This window comes from Canis lupus, chromosome 30 (genome assembly GCF_048164855.1).
Source record: "Canis lupus baileyi chromosome 30, mCanLup2.hap1, whole genome shotgun sequence".
In the NCBI taxonomy this organism is placed as follows: Eukaryota; Metazoa; Chordata; class Mammalia; order Carnivora; family Canidae; genus Canis; species Canis lupus.
This window is the reverse complement of record NC_132867.1, coordinates 16895109-16916121: the sequence shown is the minus strand read 5'-3', so window position 1 is coordinate 16916121 and position 21013 is coordinate 16895109. Positions and strand designations below refer to the sequence as shown.

At 35.2% G+C, this 21013-nt stretch overlaps 1 long non-coding RNA gene across 1 annotated transcript; it reads left to right on the top strand.

Annotated features, from left to right (window-relative positions):
- Positions 1 to 13851: 13851 nt before the first annotated feature.
- LOC140621277 (uncharacterized) lies at positions 13852 to 15867 on the top strand. The gene is made up of 3 exons (XR_012021002.1): positions 13852 to 13992; positions 15093 to 15257; positions 15374 to 15867. It is a non-coding gene; the product is annotated as an uncharacterized lncRNA (long non-coding RNA).
- Positions 15868 to 21013: the final 5146 nt, after the last annotated feature.

The window sequence follows — 21013 nt, the reverse complement described above, 5'->3', positions numbered from 1 at the left end:
TTGGCTCCAAGGATAGCATTAACATACCCAGAGGAGGCTAACAAACATAAGGAATATGACTGAAAAAAACGTTGTCATCTCTATACCTTCCAGAGAAATAAAAATTAAAACCACACTGTGAAATAAAAGTGTAAAGGCTGGGCAAAATATAGAAAAGTATGAGATAAATTTTTTAATTCACATAGAGAATTTTTTAAATAACTTTTTCGAGAATGCCTTCATATTTCCATAATTATTTTATTTTATTTTTTTCCATAATTATTTTAAAGTTTTATTGCAACTCAGTCAATTCCTAACTAGCAAATGACTGTCAGAAGGACGTATCATCCACACCATAAATGAGTTCAAGGGTTAAATAATGAAAGGCAAGAACTAGACCCCAAGTGCTATAGATTTTTGAGGCTGTTTGTTTCTGATCTTTTTTTAATTATAAAAAGCACTGAGAAATAACCCTATTTTTTAAAAGTGATTTTAGAAAAGACAATATCCACAGTTAATACTAAGGACACAAATAATGCATGACTTTAGGAAATCAGTCTCCACACCTGATATATCTGGGTTTCTCTGAAGATTAAAGTGTTTCACTTCTGCCTCTATTCAAGTCCTTGTCCAAAGCTGGACTGTAGAAGAGTCACTAAATAGTTAATATGTGAAACCATTTAGCTTTAGTGCTTGAAGCTAATATAAATTAAATCCAACACTGAAAGCTAAAAGGCTCAATGGCCATCTCAAATATTGTAGGAAAAAAAAAGGGTGTGTATGCAATCACATACCAATGACAAATACTAGATGGCTTTATCAACCATCATGATGAATCTACCTTAAAGCCTACTCCGCTATGTCCTCAAATTTAATGAATCCTACCTATTCAGCTCAGATTCCCATTTATTCAGATTTCCAAACATCCTCCATTAATACCTAAAGCTTTTAGACACTCGGTTACTGCTTAATGGATTTCACAATGATGAATCTTGTCTAATAAATGAAAATATATCTTTGCCCAGAGGCAGAAGAAATACGGTGTTCTAATTTAAACAAAGCAATACATAAATATTTTTTAAATGTAGCTTGTTTGCTATACCTAAGAGTGTATGTTAAAATGTCTAATATGTGTACCTCTGCCTCTAAAATAGCTACTGTTACTGATTTTAAAGGAAAATTGTAATAAGTGTAAATTACTTGTAGTTAACAAGTAAAATGGTAATATCTATATATAAATAGGAAAGGAAAATATTTTCTGAGCTTTACTTTTCCTATAGTGAACTATTTAATTGCAAGCTACAAAGAGAAACTTTTCTATTAACACACCTTTATAGACACTGCTTTAGCTTTTAGCTCTTTAAAATATAATATTAAAAATTGGAGAAAGCGTTCTTTATATGTTAAATATGACTTCAAATGAAGTTCTTTAAGAGTGTAATAGAAAAGACAAAAGCAACTAATAGATTTTGTGACACAAATTCCAAGGAAAATTAACAATGAGCTTGCTCCAATACATTTTTTTTTAAAAAGATTTTATTTATTTATTCATGAGACACAGAGAGAGGGGCAGAGACACAGGCAGAGGGAGAAGCAGGCTCCATGCAGGGAGCCCGATGTGGGACTTGATCCCGGGTCCCCAGGATCACAGCCTGGGCTGAACGCGGCGCTAAACCGCTGAGCCACCCGGGCTGCCCGCTCTGATACATTTTGACAAAAATCTTCACCAAACTGAAATCCTAAGTTCAAAACAAATATTCTTGATTCATATAAATATCAGAGAGAGAAATTCAATTGTATGGTTTTCCTTGATAAATTCTATTTAGTAATTATTATATCTAAATATCAGTACTTATAAAGCAAATCAGCATTACTGAGGAGTATTTTGGAGGTAATAATTTCTTGATAAATTTCAAAGATTAATACATATTCACTCAACAAATATACCCTGAGTATCCATTCTCTACTGGTCACTATTCTAGGTGCTGGAAATAAAGCAATACATAAATAGAACAAACATTTCCTGGCCCTGCATAGTGCACAGAAATGGACATACATATGTAATATATGTATATGGGTATGTGCCTGTGTGTATGTGTGAAAGTTAAGTATATTTTGTGAGACTTTATTTTAGGGACATATGTATGTGTGTTTATGTGTCTACACATGTACTAAATGATGATGCAAAGGTATTTCTTACTGTGATCAAAAAAATGCAAAAGCTACTGATCTAATAAATAAATGTGGTTGGATATATTTGCAGGAAGAAGACCATGAAGATTAGACATATTAGGAATTTCAGGCAGACACCAAATGCTTTTAAGCAGGAACCAATATGATGGTCATATTTCTATTTCTAAAATTTCCTTTACATGTTACGTGAAAAATGGATTATAGAGGAACATGAGCAGTAGTAGAAATACCAGTGAAGATATTACCATTCAGGCTGAATTGATAGAATTCAGCAGAGACAGTAGAGATGGAGGGAGGTGGACACATCCCATATACATTGGGGAGGTTGAGATGAAAGGACTTTGTTAAGAAATGCGCACACACTGAAATAGACACACACACACACACACACAAACACACACTGAAGGAAATTCGAGAGGAAAGTGGAAAGATAAGGAGAAAAATGGCAAATCTCAAGCATCATCATCCTTCCAAATTTTGTTTAGCATGGACCTTAATCAAGATCATTTAGAGTAAATACCCTCTGGTTATGGAGGTTTAATATTAATCATCAGCTATGGGATCCATACGAGGTAATCTTTTCAATTCTGTCAGAAATAACCTATTTTGGTTAATCATCTGACTCTTGATTTCAGCTCAGGCCATGATCTCAGGGTCGTGAGATCAAGCTCCATGTCAGGCTCTTTGCTGGGCATAGAGTTGGCTTAAGGTTCTCTCTCTCCCTCTTTACTACCTTTTCCCATCCTTCACTCACACTTAAAAAAAGAAACTATTTTGTATCACAATGGAAATGTGTATCCCTTCATCCCACATAAAGATAGTGGCTACCATAGCTTTTGCCATACCCCTTTCCACAGACAAACCCACACAGTGAAAAATGGCGCTGCTAAGAGGGTTATGAGGAAACAATGACAACAGGAAATGCTACTGCTATTTTCACAGTGCCTGGTGTCCTCACTACAGACCATAGCATCAAGTTTTAAGAAAACTTGAAAAGAAAACACTGGACGAAGCCCAAAGCTTACTCCTTTTCTACTGCCTTTTAAATAAGAATCCAAGGAGAGCCAAAGACCCAGACTTTACTAACTAGAAGGAAAAGAGTATTAAAAGGAATGATCTTTCTGAGATCAGGCCTAAAAATTATAAACCAGTTCTTTCTGAGACTGCACATTGATTTTGGAATTTGAAAAGAGAGGGGTCATGACTAGAAAAATTCTGAGCATGCGGATCACTGCAATAATTCTAATGAAAAGTGATTTGCTCAGAGAAAAAATTTCAATCATGTTATATAACCAAACAATGTGTACCAGGTGTTGTAGCCAATATGGTTACTAAACTGCTTTGTTCCTGAGGGCTAAAAGATAAAGACTCTCTCACAATTAATGATTAGGACTGCCAGTTCTCAAGACAAGCTGTCTAGGTTAATCTTCTGATTAATTGTGTGAACTTTATGTCTCTAAGCTTCAGTGTCCTTATCTTTAAAATGGGGATAAAAATTATTCCACCATCATGGTTCATTGTGAAAACTAAACGAGACTCATTCATAAATACATAGTCTAAAACTTGGTATATAGTAAACACTCAGTAAATGTATATTATCATTGGCAGTATTATAGTTGTTATTAAACTAGAACACAACATGTGTTCATTTAATAAGTATTTATCAAGAATCTGCTATTGGAAAGAAAGCCAAAAAATATGTTTGCTTTCAAAAACTATTCAGACAAGTTTACCAGTTATGAATCATTCTCTGGTATCAGCAAAACAAGTAATGCCATTTTTATACATTATTTTTTAAAATAAAATTAACTCCAAATCATAAGCACAATAGCTTAGTGTGTGGGAAGTCCAATATTGATCCACTTCCAGGGTTTTCCCTGATCTTCTAGAGGTCATACAAAATCAGATAAAAATCTCAGGCCTTATGTGGTCTAGGACATAGGGAGATCCATGATTCTCAGATCATAGCACTTGTTCTTGCTAGAACTTTTTTTTACATTGATTGATTGATTGAGGTATAATTGGCCTAACATTATGTTAGTTTTCGGTGTGCAATGTAATGATTCAATATTTGTATATATTGCAAAATGATCACCACAATAATTCCAGTTAACATCTACAAATAGTTACAAAACATTTTCTTCTTGTGGTGAAAAATTTTAAGATCTATTCTCCAAGCTATTTAAAAATACAATACTATATTAACTAGTCACCATGCTGTACCTTACATCCCCATGACTTATTCACTGCTGGAACTCTTGACCAAGATCCATATGAAAGCAGGAATTGTCACTCATGTTGTGCTTAGCCTTGAAGGCCATCCAAGACAGGTACCCTGGTGTTTACCTTCTATTGGGTTCTGCAATCTCTGTGACACTTATTCATATTGCTTCCAAGAACCTAAAGCCCTTCTCCACCAGCCTAGAGAAATGTTTGTTCTTCATCTTCGCAGTGGGTCTTCCATTTTTACCACTCGAAGATTCAATCCTTCCCATTCTTGGGTAAGCTAGCTTAGTTCTCCTTCAAGAGTTAAGAAATTAAAAAGCAAAACCTGCTTGGGGTTCTCTCCCAAGTGGCCCATTCTGTCCATCAATCCTTTTCTTCTTTTCCTATGCTGGAACATAAAAATGCTTTTAACTTGTCCCTGAGAATAAGGTAACATAGAGGTGACCAGCCACCTAAAATAGGATGAGGGAAAGGGAAATTCATTCTATTCCTCCTGAGAATACAACAGTAATGAGTAATGAGAATTTAATTTTTAGGTTAGTCTCTGCAATTTTTTTTTGCTAAAGTTGCTATCTATCATTAGCATATATATTATTTAGCAAATATATTAATGTGAAATCTTATTTTAAAACAATCATTTTTGACACTTTTGGAAATATTACACTCATATGTAAAATAATGTAGTTATGAGGATTAAGTAAAGTAGTCTGTGTAAAATAATTTAGTCAATATTAAAACATTAAATAAGTGTCAAGTATGTATAAATGGTTCTAATTATTTCCTTCCTTGATGATAGAGCTGATACAGTAACAGTCAAAACAGAGTTTTACCAAATTGATTCCATCAAATTTTGAAATCCATCACAGAAATACCAATGTCCAATGAGCCAAACAATTTGAAAAGAAAAGGAAAATTATAATGCTAACTATATTTTGAGTATGGAAAAGTACAGCCATCTTTCAGAGATAACTGTTCCCATCTTTCTTTCAAAACCTTAAAAAAAAAAACTCACTATGCATGGTCCAAGGCAATCTAGTGGTCATTTACTTCAAAGTATATTGTAAATTATAAATAATATGTCTTTTGAACTGGGCTTCCAAAATTACATAATTTGTACTCTTTGATTAAAACTAACACCAGAGGATCCCTGGGTGGCTCAGCGGTTTAGCGCCTGCCTTTGGCCCAGGGCGTGATCCTGGAGTCCCGGGATCGAGTCCCGGGATTGAATCCCACGTCGGGCTCCCGGCATGGAGCCTGCTTCTCCCTCCTCCTGTGTCTCTGCCTCTCTCTCTCTCTCTATGTCTATCATAAATAAATAAATAAATCTTTAAAAAAATAAATAAAATAAAACTAACACCATTATAAGTAAGTTACATGTAGTAAGTCAGTTGATTCTCACAAGAAAACCTGTGAAGACCTTTTATTTCTCCTTTTTATAGGCAGAAATGAACATATGCAAAGTCAGGAAAGAGATAATAAGCGTAAGGTACCTTGTAATAGCTGGAGAATCAAGTACAATGGGAGTGGGGCATGAAATGAGGTCAGCAAATAATGAAAGGCCAAGTCATAAAAATATACAAACATTTATAATGACTTTGGACTTTACTTGGAGGGAGTCATTGGAAGGTTTTAAGCAGGGGAGAAGCATGACCATCTTTGAACTTCAAGAGACCTTTTATTTTGGTTATATGAATACAGTTTGGAGGGGAGAAACATGGAAGCAGAGACGCTGGTTATCCAGATTTATCATTGTAAGGCATCGTTCACAAACTGTAACACAGAGTCTACAGTTTATACAACTCTTTTACAAGACTTTTGTTTCTGACCAAGATAATAAGAACTGAATTTGCCTTCTCAAACTCATCAACTAGAAAACCAGACACAATAGATGCAGGATAAGAATCTTCATACCTTGGACAACAGCTAATGCAGGAGTGTGATACAGGAAAGAAAGGAAACATTCAAGGTAAGACCTGAAACTGTTGCATCTTACTGTGTGGAGGTGGTTTCCAGGTCATAGAACCAAGAGGGTAAACCTAAATAGAGTCTGACTGTCTCTCTGGCTGAGAAATGAGGAGTGGAAACTTGGAGATGTCACAGACAGTAGAATTTGTTCAAGGAGCGACACACAGAGAGAGACCTAGAGATTGTATGGAGAGGATCCCCTTGAGTCTTTGGCTAAGTACTAATCTATGCATGTATGAGAGGAAACCATGAGAGACTGGGGGAAAAAAACAAAACAAAACAATATCACTTAAAAGAATTGGACAAAATAATTCCTAAAACTCACAGAGGGCTAGAAATAAATTATGTTCCCATCAGCTAGCGTGAAAATTCTTTATAAAATACATGACCTGGGTAGAATCCTCAGAAGAATAGCATCTTAGTGCTGATACATACTGGTTCAGGAACAAAGTATGTGGGGCACCTGGGTGGCTCAGCAGTTGAGTGTCTGCCTTTGGCTCAGGTCGTGATCCCGGGGTCCTGCGATCAAGTCCCACACTGGGTTCCCCACAGGGAGCCTGCTTGTCTCTCTGCCTATGTCTCTGCCTCTCTCTGTGTCTCTCATGAATGAATAAATAAAATCTTTAAAATAGAAAAAAAGGAACAAAGTATCTGACACAGCTCATAAAGTAGATAGGGCCCAACTGATTCTAAGTAACAGTACTATGCAAAAAGAAAAATTTACACTATTTAAAGATCTGTGACAATATCAAGCCACAAACAAGATAAAAAGAACAATATTTAACATTCGCTATGAACTGACAGCACAGCAAGAAGGTGGCTGCCTACAAGCCATGAAGAGAACGCTCACAGGAAACAGATCCTGCTGGCCCTTGAACTGGGACTTCCAGCTTGCAGAACTGTTAAGAGAATAATTTCTGCTGTTTAAGCCATGCAGTCTCTGGTATTTTGTTATGGTGGCCTGAGCTGACTAATACAACATCCAATAAAAAATTGCAAAGCATGTAAAAAACAAACAAAAAATATGACTCTAAAAGGAATAGAAACAAACTCATAAATGACAGAAATTTTGGAACTATTAAAAGGTATTTTATAACAGCTCCATAAATGTATCCTATACATTCAAGAAGATAAAGGAAAGGGGGTGGGCAGAAGGAGACTGAGACAAGTGCCTTGTCCTCAGCACTGAGCAGAGGGGCCTCATTTCTCTTCCTTCTCAACTATAAGCCCTAGGGGTAGGGGGCTGCCCCTCTAGGCCTGCCCAGGACCCCCTAAAACAGCTTTCTTCCTGCTGTTCCACATTCCCAAACCCTAAGGATAATCACTTTTCCACCACCCCCTGCTTCCAAGTTCGAGACCAAATCTGCTGACTGTCCCTTCCCCTCTCACCACTTCCCTATGTGTTTGTCCAGGTCTGTCCTCCCCCACCCCCAAGGCACAAAACCCTGTGCCCGGTATAGTCAGCCCCATCTCTGTTAACTCCTTGAGTCTAAAGGCAGTGAATTTAGGAAGGAAAGGAAGGAAAGGAAGGAAAGGAAGGAAAGGAAGAAAGAAAGAAAGAAAAGAAAGAAAGAAAGAAAGAAAGAAAGAAAGAAAGAAAGAAAGAAAGAAAGAAAGAAAGAAAGAAAGAAAGAAAAGAAAAGGAAAGGAAAGGAAAGGAAAGGAAAGGAAAGGAAAGGAAAGGAAAGGAAAGGAAAGGAAAGGAAAGGAAAGGAAAGGAAAGGAAAGGAAAGGAAAGGAAAGGCAAAGCCTTATAACAAGAGAAATGGAAAGGATTTTTAAAAGACATGAGTTTTTTTAATTTTTAAATTTTAAAAAATATTTTATTTATTTGACAGAGAGAGAGAGAGCACAAGTGGGGGGAGTGACAGGTAGGAGCAGAGGGCCAAGCAGACTCCCCTCTGAGCAGGGCTGGATCCCAGGACCTCAGGATCATGACCTGAGCTAAAGGCAGACACTTAGCCAACTGGGTCTTCCAGGCACCTGAAGAATGAAACTCCTAGAGATGGATAATACTATACCTGAAATGAAAATACGCTGGGTGTAATTAACCGCATATTATATATTGCAGAAGAAAAAAAATCAGTGAAGCTGAAAGCTTGACAATAGAGACTATATGAAGTGAAGCACAGAGAGGAAAAAGACTTTTTAAGAAGCCAATGAAGGGGCTCGGTCAGTTGAGAGTGGGACTTTTAATTTCGACTCGGGGTCGTGATCTCAGGGTCCTGAGATCAAGCCTCATGTCAAGCCCTGCCTGGGTTCCACATTCAGTGGGAAGTCAGCTGGGGATTCTCTCTCTCTCCTTCTCCCTCTGCCCCTACTCCTCCTACTCTCACATGCATACGTGTGTGAGCTCTCTCTCTCTCACTCTCTCAAATAAATAAATATATTTTTTAAAGAAGTCAATGAACAGAGAAGTGACCTGTAAGAAAATGTCATGTAGTCTATCTACCTTATATGTAACTGTAGTCCAAAAAGAAGAGGCAGAGGGGACAGAAAGTATTTTTTGAAGAAATAAAGGCCAAATTTTTCTGAATTTGATAACATTGATCAAACCACAGATTCTGAAACCTCAACAAATCCCAAGCAGAATAAAAGTAAAAAAAAGAAAAATACACAATAAGTGTAACAAAATCATATCGCTGAAAGTTACCATTAAAGTGAAAAACTCAAAAGCAGCGATGGAATAAAAGACACATCACATACAGAGGAACAAAGATAAGAATTACAGCGGACTCTTCTTAAAAAACTGTTTAAGCCAACCACAAGAGAGAAATATTTAAGTTCTGAATGGGGAAAAAAGAACTACTACCTATATTTTTTTACCCAGAGAAAGTGTGTTCAGAATGGAGGTAAACTTAAGACTTTTTTTCAGAGAAACAACTATGGAAGGAATTAATCACTAGCAGAACAGTGCTACAAGAAATGTCAAAGACTATCCTTTAGGCAGAAAGACAATCATACCAGAAAAAAAAAAATCTGTATCTGTACAAAAGAATGACACACAATGGAAATGGCAGTCAAATGGGTAAATATAAACATTTTTATCATAAAAAGTAATTTGATCCTTTAAAAATATACTGTGTTGTTTATAGCATATGGGCAAATAAAATGTTCTGCATAAAGGAATAGAATACTAGGGAACAGAAGTACACTATTAGGGAATAGAATGTACTATCACAAGGTTCTTACTGTGCCCATGAACTTATAATATTAATTGAAAGTGTATTGTTGTAAGGTAAAGATGTCTATTATAAACTCTAGGGCAACCAATAAAAATTAAAACAGATAAAGCCAATAGTGAAAATAAAAATATTTTTTTTAAATTATTCAAACCAAAAGAAGGACAGCAAAAGGAAGAAAAAAAAGGAACAAATAACAGATGAGACAAGTAGAAAAAATAGCAATATCACAGATGTAAACACTACTATACTAAAATTATATTAAATGTAAATTTTCCAAACACTTGAATTAAAAGTAATGAAAAAACAGGGGCACCTCAGTGGCTCAGTTGGTTAAGTATCTGACTCTTGATTTTGGCTCAGGTCATGATCTCAGGGTGGTGAGATCAAACCCACTCATCAGGCTCCTCACTGGTCATAGAGCCTGCTTGGGATTCTCCCTCTCCCTCACATCCTGCCCCTATCCCCCACCCATGCACACACGCACCTGCATGCTTTCTTTCTAAAATAATAAGCAAATAAATCTTTCTTTAAAAAGTAAAAACAAAAACAAAAACAAAAAACAAAAAACAAACAAAAAAACCCACACAAAATCCAGAGATTGTCAGATGGAATCAAAAAGCAAGACGCAACCATGATATTGTTTAGAAGAAATCTACTTTAAATATAGACATATATAGTTTAAAAGTAAAATGTTTAAAATAAACATGCCAAACAAACAAAATCTTTAATGAAGCTAGGGTGTCTGTATTCATATCATACAGAATACAGTTCATGATAAGGAATGATATTCAAAAAATGGCATTCAGAATGATAAAGGGATCAATTTATCAGCACATTAAAAATGCTTAATGGGGACACCTGGGTGGCTCAGCGGTTGAGCGTCTGCCTTCTGCCCAGGGTGTGATCTTGGAGTCCCAGGATCAAGTCCCACATTGGGCTCCCTACATGGAGCCTGCTTCTCTCTCTGCCTATGTCTCTGTCTCTGTCCCTGTCTCTCTCTCTCTTTCTCTGTCTCTGATGAATAAATAAATAAAATCTTAAAAAAAAAACAAAACAAAAGTCTAAATGTGGATACACTGGTAACAGAACTCTAAAATACATAAAGGAAAATAAGTTACTTGAAAAGTCAATCATGTATTTACCATACAACCCAACAATGCCATTTCTATACATTTACCTATGACAAATAAAAAATATATCCACACAAAGACTTGCATTTGAATAGTCACAGAATATTTATTTTAATTTCCCCAAACTGGAAACAATTCAGATGTTCATCAAATGATGATATATTCATTTAATACAGAATACTGCTCAGCAATAATTAGGAATGAACTATTGATACCCTCAATGATGTGGATGATCTCAAAAGCACCATGTTGAGTTTTAAAAGTCAGACATAAATTACTGTATACTGTATGATTCCATTTATATGAAATTCCAGAAAATGCTAAACTGTAATACAGAATGTAAATCAATGGTTGATAGAAGCTGAAGGTGAGTAGAGCCTACTGACTACAAAGGAGCACAAGGCAACTTGGAAAGGTAAGGAAATGTTCTCTGAATGAAAGAACCTTTCCTCTCCTTACCTCTCCAAGTTGCCTTGTGCTCCTTTGTAGTCAGTAACCTCTAGTCACCTTCAGCTCCATGACTGTGGTGATGGTTTTATGACTGTATGGATTTGTCAAAACAAAATAAAATTTAAATATTTTTATAAAGCTGATTTTTTAAAAAAGTCTGTTTACATAAATGATCCCATTTAACCCTTATAGTATCTTTACAGGTTAAATGTTATAAATATCATTACATAATTAGGAAATTAAAGTTATATGGTAGATATATACAACTCTATTAAATGGCAGGAACAGGACTATTCCTTTTAATATGCTGATTATATCTGCATTGGGATCTTAATCAAATGTTTGAATTAAGTTAAATGCCACCTACATGCCACTGCTACAAGAAGTAAAACAAACAAACAAAAAACAAGAAAACTAATAATTCAATTAAGATAAACCCTATTTCCAATGCCCCCCACAGATAAGCAGCCCAAGATCTATCCTCTTAATCATTCTATATCATTTAATATGAACAAAACACACTTACAAATTCAAGGAAATTGGTACAATATATAAACAGCCTATTGCAACCTGCTTAATTTCTTTTACTAAAAATGCAATCTGTACCACATAAATTAATTCTCTCCTCTTTTTTCTTTCAATTACACAATTGATAATTTTTTAAAAAAAATAACTTCATTTGGCTTTCTCTTTCTAATCAAGTTAGAGGTGTGATTTAATTACATTCTAAAGTAAGAAATGGAAAAGGAAATCCTTCTTTCCTACAAATCCAGCAGAGTATATTAAAAGATCACACAGGAATGACTTCTGCACAAAGAAAATAAGGTTCATTTAACATGCTGCTTCTCCCTAGTCTCAGCAAACAAGCCAATAAAAAGCATTTTTTAGTCCTAACATGGGCTCCATACATTCTATTTATTAGGATTACCTTTCTTAAAGTTAACCTGTAAACCTAAGATATTCACCTCTTCTTTGAAGAGCAAGCTGCTTGGTTTTCTGGAACCCCGAGTTCTATTGTTATCTGAAGTGTCAGAGCAAAGAACTTCAAAGGGAGACAGCTGCAGAACATATCTTCACGGCTCCTTGATCTCTGGATTGGAGTGTGTACATATACTTCTAAATTGTCTAAAGGGAAATTTAGAGTTTACTTTTGGAATGTTTAAAGGTAACTTGTTCTGATAAAGTTGAAATGGGGAGACTGTTATTCCAAGAGATAGTACCCATTTTAATGTAGCTAAATGCCAATGTTAAACTTCAACCCAAATCTATTTTGACAAGTATTTGTTAAACAGATATTATTATATGGAAACCACGTAATAGTATATTTATCAAAAAGTACTTTTCATTTGGAGATTGAATGCTGAAATGTGTAGGATGAAATGATAGGATGTCATAGGATGTCCAGATTTACTTCAAAATAATTAGATGGGAGTATAGACAGGATAGAACTGGCCATTGGCAGATAGTTGCTTGGATTAAGGTAATAGCTACATGGTGGTTTAATATGCTATTACTCACTTTTGAAATCCTCAAATTTTTCCAGAATAAAAAATAAAATATTAATATTACTAATAATGAAAGCTACATTTAAAAACCACTGTTTATGCCCGAATGAAATAGTAACTATTTCTAAAATTCCTTGGTAATTGGAAACTAGACCACATTTTTCCTTTGATGCAATATTTTATATACATGATGATTTAGGGCCTGAGCCAATCCACAAAAACCTATAAATTTTAATTTTACATCTATTAATCACTATGTTGTAGCTCAGTTATGGATTTTAAAATCTTTTGTGGGCTGGCCTAGGCATCTGTCTAACATCTCCATATAATGTTATTTTCATGCAGTGATATATTCCCCAGCACTGAGAAAGGAAGTCTAGCTGTACACAATAGGTCTTCCAAACTAACACTGATCAGTCTCACCTCATGGTCATATGATACAATGTATTGTCCAATTCTTCCCAATCTTTGAATGAAAGGGAATGCTATCATAAATGACCAGACAATGTGCATAAACGGAGACTGCCCCACGCAAACCAGCATGTAACAGCCATCTCTGTAAGGTGAACACTTTAATGTTTTTAGGCTGAGCTTCTGTGTCACAGAAACTTAATTGGTTTTCTAGTTAAATAATATCATTACTTTAAAAATAAAAATTGAGAACTATAAAATTATATATTGATCTTTTAAGCCACAAAGTATAAAATATAATAGACATTTCCCTCTCATAAGAATACCTACAGATTATATTTGGTGGCTAAAATAATTCTACAGGCTCTGGACCATTTTCCACCTTGTAGTCAGATTAAAAATTATTTGTATGATAGACTAATTTCATGTCTTTTCTACATTAGCTCACTCAGTACTTGTTGGAAAGCATCTGAGGTACGACAAGGACTACACTAAGTCAGAAAGTTAAATTACAAAACTAAGCTTCATATATTCCTTATATTAGTCACGAAGGGTCAGATTACACTATGGGAGCAAATGAGCCCTGAAATTTCAATGACTTATGGCATAAAAGTATTTCCTCTTCACTTCGTAGAGAGAGTATTTTATTTCTCCCTATTTTACTTCAGTATAGCTTCTTTATAAGCAGAGTCTTGGGAATCCTGGTTATTTCTGCCTTGGGGCCCTGCTCTCTCAGTTCATGGGCCCCACCACTACTATGACAAGAAGAACAAAGAGAATGGGTACACTGACTCCTGAAGACTCTGAGAGGAAGCGGCTTGGAGCATTTCTGATCACATCCATCAGCCAGAACTATTATATGATGCCATCTAACTTCTAGAGCTAAGAAACCTACTCTTTCCTTTGTACTCTAGAGAAGAAAAGTAAAATGGGGTTTGGTAAACAGAAGTATGTCCTTCACAGAGCCATAGGACGTTTTCAACCAAATAAGTGGCTATTTCTTTTTTTTGCCAAAGATTTTATTTATTTATTCATGAGAGACATAGAGAAAGAGGCAGAGATGTATGCAGAAGGAGAAGCAGGCTCCCTGCAGACAGGGAGCCTGATGTGGGTGGGACTCAACCCCGGGATCACAACCTGAGCCAAAGGCAGATGCCCAGTCACTGAGCCACCCTGGCATCCCAAAAGATGGCTATCTATGCTTTCTCTCTTTAAAGCAGTGTGGCCGCTATGTTCCCTGCCCCCCAACTCAGCATGATGATATCCAAAACACCATAAGTGAAATGAATGATTTGCAGAAAAAAAGGCTTTGCACAAATGTCTTTTAGGACCCTATCCTGATATCAGGATTCATGAAATTATTCTAAACAAAATGCTTCAAATTATAATTAAATCTCTTAAGTATTTTACTTAGAATTTGGCAAAAAGCTCATCACAGTTCACTCTAAAAAACAAAAACAAAAACACACCTTTATATTTTGAAAAACAGTGCCACTCAATCTCTTTGAGTGAAATATTTCAGTCACTTAAATAATTGTTCATTTTCAACCTGTACTGAGGGGGAAAAAGAAAGAAAGAAAGGTTTTGCAATCCAAAATTTGCTATGTTAACTGTATTCAATTAAAATAATAGAGGACTAATGTGGAGAAAAGAGTATTTAAAGATCTAAAGATATGATTATTTAAGAGAATTTGGGGTAATGACTTGGATGGAAAGATAACTACTTCCCATACATTTAAGCAGTGATGTGAATTATTATTGAGTGATAATTAGAAGACTCAATCTACCATTTATGCATAAGAAATTGTGAGTGAACCATCTCTGAAGCTCTAATTTTGGAATTTTCTCCAATATTTATAATGTAATACAGGCAAGCCATTTAAATTCTTTTCTAGCTTTGAGATATCCGTATTAATGAAAATCATATTCTCTTTTCCACAATACATTAAAGAAATACTATATCTAGTGGATAAAACTAAACTAATAAGGTAGGAACTTGAATTTAAAGTTACCTTTTTTCTTTAAATTCTCTTTTCTTTTCTTCTAAGGCCTACATAATTGGCAGTCCATACAACTCGAAATGCCTGTGCTTCACAACTTCCTGAGAAAGTGACTTCAGGCAATACTTTTCCAATGAACTATATCTTGTGCCACATGACCCTGGCCCGAAGAGCAGAAATCAGTGCTCGAGGCAAAGACGACTATGTATTCAGGTAATACTGCAATTTATCATCCTAATTGGAAAAACTCTAAGAGTAAAATTGGGAGCTATTATTAATTTCACCTGGAAACAGGCAAAACCTTTTTGATCTTTTCCCTTGACCTTTAGGCATAAACTGCTTCTAATGGGATCCAACCAGCTTTATGGGAATGTAGTCAGAGACTGCCTATAAAGGATGGTCCATGTAATATTACAACATTGACTCAGCTAGCTCTTCTCTCCTGAAAGTATAAATAAGTCATACCAAAAAAGATGAGCACGGGTCATCTTTCAAGGGCTCTGCATTGACAAGAAGTACCAAAACTATTGGCTCTGGAAACCAGCTGAATCATGAAGAAAGGAGCTGTTTTGCCCTCCATAACGCTGCTATACATTCACATTTGGATGGACTGGAACAGTTTCCCGAATTACCTCGCTTTCAAAGTTATCCTTATCAGAAACTTCCATCACCTAATATACCTGAGAGCATCTCCTCCTTACAACATTAATATGCAACACAATGCAGACTGCCATGATCATTGGAACTTCAGTGCTCTGGAAATGGGTATGTGTAAGGGTAAGAAAGATGAGAAACCAGGTCTCCATCTTCTTTGGGTTAAAGATTAGGCTTCTAGTAAAGCTGAAAAATCATATGGGTGTTACTCATAAATTTAGATGCTTGGATAAATGTCTTTATTTGAATATTATTTAACTCTTAAACAATTCCCACAACCAGAGCAAGTAATATTTTACCAGGCATCATACTGTTTGGACTAACCAGTAATTCCACAATGCCTTAAAAACAGAACAGAAAGTGAGAACAAATTAAGAGGCTGGTAAAGTGTTTTAAAGTGTGAAATATGAGAAAACATAATTCTTCTGAAAGTTTTCTAAGTAATCTAAATGTGCTTAAATATTGGACCCAAAATTGTCGATTAAAACTCTTAGAACAAAGATTTGATCTACTGCCATCTAGTGGAGATTTAATTTATATTTATTGATTAGCTGCTGACAAAATCTAAAGCAAAAACAAGAACAAAACATAACAGTCTAACTTCAAATCCTACAGAACCTAAGTGATTATTATTTCAGTGGCTTTAGTCTCATGGAGCTCTGAGACTGTCATCAAGACAAGCCACCACCTGAAGCGAAGGAGGGGGGAAAAGCTAAGGCTCTGAGGTCTCACCCTAATCCAACCATGGCAGTTGCAATTTTACATATTCTAAATGTTGATATACTGACTTGATTTCATTTGAAGAAAGCATTTCACTTTGAAAAAAAATGTTGAAAGACCTTATCTGAAAATGTATAGGTTTTTTTGAGTTAAAGATTCTGACCTCATGTCCATCATTCTATAAACTGATACACCAATAAACATTGGTTTTCTAATGTCACACAAATGGCTAGTGGCACACATAGCAGAACTGAAAACTTTTGATTCCTGTTCTTGCTCAAATAATCTTGGATAACTTCAAGTCCAATAGAGTTCAAGTCCACTGGTCTTTGTTCAACAGCACAAATAGCTTAATTCAGTTAAAAATAGATTATTTCCTTGATCTTTATTTAAAATAACTTGCCTTTACAATCTTCCTTGTATCAATACAAACATGAGCCGTATAGAATCCCTAAGTAAATCAATGGAAATGAGAACATAATTGTAAACTGTAATTATGTCATGTCAAACACACATTTAGAATTAATCTAGAACTCCCCCAAAATAATAATGAAGCTGTAACTTTTGAGGGACATTTTCTCTCCTCTCCTTTAGATTCACTTAATTTTAATGGTGAAAGAGATATCGCAAATCATTTAAGAAAACTATCATTTTTAAAATAAAGCATAAAACCTAGGTGGCTCAGTCAGTTAAGCATCCAACTCTTGATTTCAGCTCAGGTCATGATCTCAGGGTTATGAGATCAAGCCCCATGAAGGGCTCCACACTCAGTGCAGAGTCTGCTTGAGATTCTCTCCCCCTCTCCCTTTGGCCCTCCTCCCACTTGTGAATGCACACTAGCTGTCTCTCTTTCTCTCTCTAAAAAAATAAATTCTTTTTTTAAAAAAAGGCATAAAACTATCAACTCTGCTGGATTGCAGAGAAATTACACTACTAGTTCCAAGTTAGTCCGAGTGTTTCTCCAGCTCTCCTGACCTCCCATTCAGCAATAGGATGGATGAGTGAGAGATAGAGAGCAAACAGATCTATGGGAGGTGATGGTAGTTGTTTTGTCTGCTTAAGATAGGTGAAAGTTGGGGATTTTTGAGTTCTGGAGTAAAGAGTTGGTTGAAGGGAATTGATACAGAAGAAAAAAAAGCATCATCAGTGAAGTAATTTCCTTGAGGACTTAAGAGAAAATATAATCCAAAATGTATATGGAAGAGATGCTACTTGCCAGGAGTGAGATGGGATATCGAAATCTATAATAGCATTATCACCTTGATATATTTCACTTGAACTTGACACAAAACAAATATTTTTATCAATGTCACTGAAATTTTCATATTATACATTTATCCTAGTTCATCTCATTATAATTTGTAAATTTGTAATTCAAAAACTAGGGATTTTTCCTATATCTGTCTCCTAAGCTACTTCCTCCTTCATTTTTAATCCAAATGTACATCCCTCATATAACTCATAATATTATGTTTCCTTTAGTGTTCAAAGCCAGATATACAAATGTTTATAAGATAAAACTTTAATATACACAAAAAGGGTATATTTTTAAATAGAGTTTATGTAACCATGATAACTTATATAGAGTAAGTTAACTAGACATTTTACTTGTCTTCCATATTCTTCTTGAATTTTTCTAATTTATAATAGATAAAATATTACTTGTATAATCAGAATTATTTTTAAAAAGCAATATTTAAAAAGAAATCTTGCTTCTTTTTCTGAGTCTGCCACAAACTATTCTGTGAACGTAGGCAAGTCAAAACTATTTCTTTACCATACTTCCTATGCCCTTTTGAAAACTAAGGGGGTGAAACTAGATAATTTTATTCTATTTGAAATGCTAAATGGTTCTGATTTTATGATACAATTATTCCCATTTTGAATAAGGATGCTTATTTGGTATATAAATTGCTGATTATTTCTTTTATGCCCACAAGTCAATAAAATTTTAAAATATTCATGGGCTTTATGAAGAACTAAATAACAAGAGAAGGTGCTTTCTCCAACGAGAGAAATCATTTGAGAAGCTCCAGGATACATTTTAAAAGATGAATTATATATGTTGGTAGAAAATGACAATAGCCTATCCTTCCCAGTAAGGAAAGATAAAAGTTTTCAAAGACAAATGAGTAAGTTTTCCATATACCCTTACATATTGACTAGAACACAGGAGATTTTAAGGCTAGTAGGAATTTGATTTTTGTGTTTCCTCTTTATTAAATTGTCACATAAAAGTCATGGGCAAGGCACCGTCAACTCCAGGAGGGCCTAAGATGTCAGGTAAGCTATTGAGTGAAAGAAAAAAGAAGGTACTCAGTAGGAATTTATGGTCTAAAATTAGCTTCCATCATGGAACCATCTTATTAAGAATGGGCCAGGTTTCAAATAAAACCTTCCACCTCTCAAAGCAATTTGTACAAGAGAGCAAAACCTCACCAATATAACTTAATAAATATATATTATTACTACATAAAAGATTGCTAGAACAAAACTTCATGAAAACATAGAATTTTGTCTATTTGCTTTACTGCTATGTTCTTCGGTGCTTATAGCAGACTGGCACATAGGTAGTGTTTAAACAAACAATATCTATGAAAAGAATTAACATCCTGGACTTCTCCTTGATTTTAGTGGAGACCAGCATACCAATGAAATCTGATGTTCAAATGAGAGTTTAATTCAGCAATTACTCACCGAGTGTCTGACATGTTAACAAAATTATCTATCTCTATCACAACCACACTTTCAAACCCAAAACTCGGTTTGCATGGTCTGCCAAGTGCAAATAACCTTGCGAAGACAACAGATTGGAACATCTGTTGCTGAAAATAAATTCAGAGGTTAACTTTATATTACAGAATAACCACATAATTTCTAATCTAAAATGGGTCACTATGGAAAATGAAAGGGTGCATCTTCATTTTTTTTTTAAAGATGTTCCAAACATGTTGGATGTTCTTTTTTTTTTAATTTTTATTTATTTATGATAGTCACACACACACAGAGAGAGAGAGAGAGAGAGGCGCAGAGACATAGGCAGAGGGAGAAGCAGGCTCCATGCACCAGGAGCCTGATATGGGATTCGATCCCAGGTCTCCAGGATCGCGCCCTGGGCCAAAGGCAGGCGCTAAACCACTGCGCCACCCAGGGATCCCTGCATCTTCAATATTTATCCTGAGCTCTCATGCCTTAACTAGAAGTGTCCCTGGGGAAACAGTGTGTATGATTTCTTTAATAGACTCCAAGTAAAGTCTATGCATAGTGAAAGGTATGTTTCCACAGTGGTAAAAACTCAGTCAATTCTAGAAAATCAATTATTAAATAAAAAAGGTAAAAAAATTAAACTTAATGAAATTTGAAAGACTCTGAGCCCATCAGGGCTAAGAAGGAAAAGGCGAAGTTTCACTCTATTGCAAAATGAATAGCTTTTAAGAACTGAAAAAAATAAGTAGACCCTCATACACAATGACACTGATACCTAAGACTATTTTAGGTGATATTTAATAGAATGCTAGCTAATTGCTGTTTAAAAAGACAAGAACACCCAGGAATTATTAAAATACAGCATTGCTATAAGATACTCAAAACAGAATGTGTAATTTCTTTGCTTTCTTATATACATAGCTTAAACAATAGCTACGCCTACCAGGTATCATGACAAAGCTCATTTAATTGCCATCCTCATTACTGATACATGAAAAAAACATAAACATAGGATGGAGGAAGTAGTAACAAGCCTTAATAGATAATATGAAACCATAAAACATCACAAAATTGACATAAAGAAGTTCAAATATGATGAATATCACCTCTTCACCTTAATGATACTCCTGGCGATTTGTCACATCTGAAAATCTATATGCCTTTGAACATCCCTCCAACTCAGTGGAAACCCTTTCTGATTCTCTTACCTATTCAAATATGTTAAAGTCCTCTGAGGGAGAGAGACAGAGAGGCACAGTGACAGAAAGAGACAGAGTGGGGGAGAGAGAGAGAAAGAGAGAGAGGTTCTTGTGCTTCCTTTCAAAATGTACCAATCTTCAATCTTAGTCATTCCCAGGTTAAAATAAGAAAACAATCTGATTTAATTAAGTTGCATTAACAATCCTTTCAATTCAGTCAAATTAATGGGAGTTTTTATTTGAAATGTAAACAAACGCAATCTTATTCACTAATCTAGGACACATAATACTAGAGGCTGTCTCTTCAGAGCTGGGATTTTAGTGAAATCATACAGCTCTTATTGACATTTAAGCACACACTTGAACAGGCTTTGCAAAGTCTGTGGAAGAGAGAGAAAATGTTACTCCATAGGTCTTCTTACTTCACCCACACAACCTACTTTTCTTGGTAGTCATTATAATTATCACTATTTTATAATAAGAAAAGTAAGGCTTAGAGAATTTACATAGGGTTCTAAATAGATTAGAATCATTTTTTTTTCTTCCTAAGCATAATGGAGATTGCCATAGGAAAGTTTATGTGTGTCAAGTATCTGGTTGATGAGCATTAGACATTTGGACTGTGAGTTAAGCTTATGTGCAGAATGTCACTGATTAGGAAGCTATCCACTGGGGCACCTGGGTGGCTCA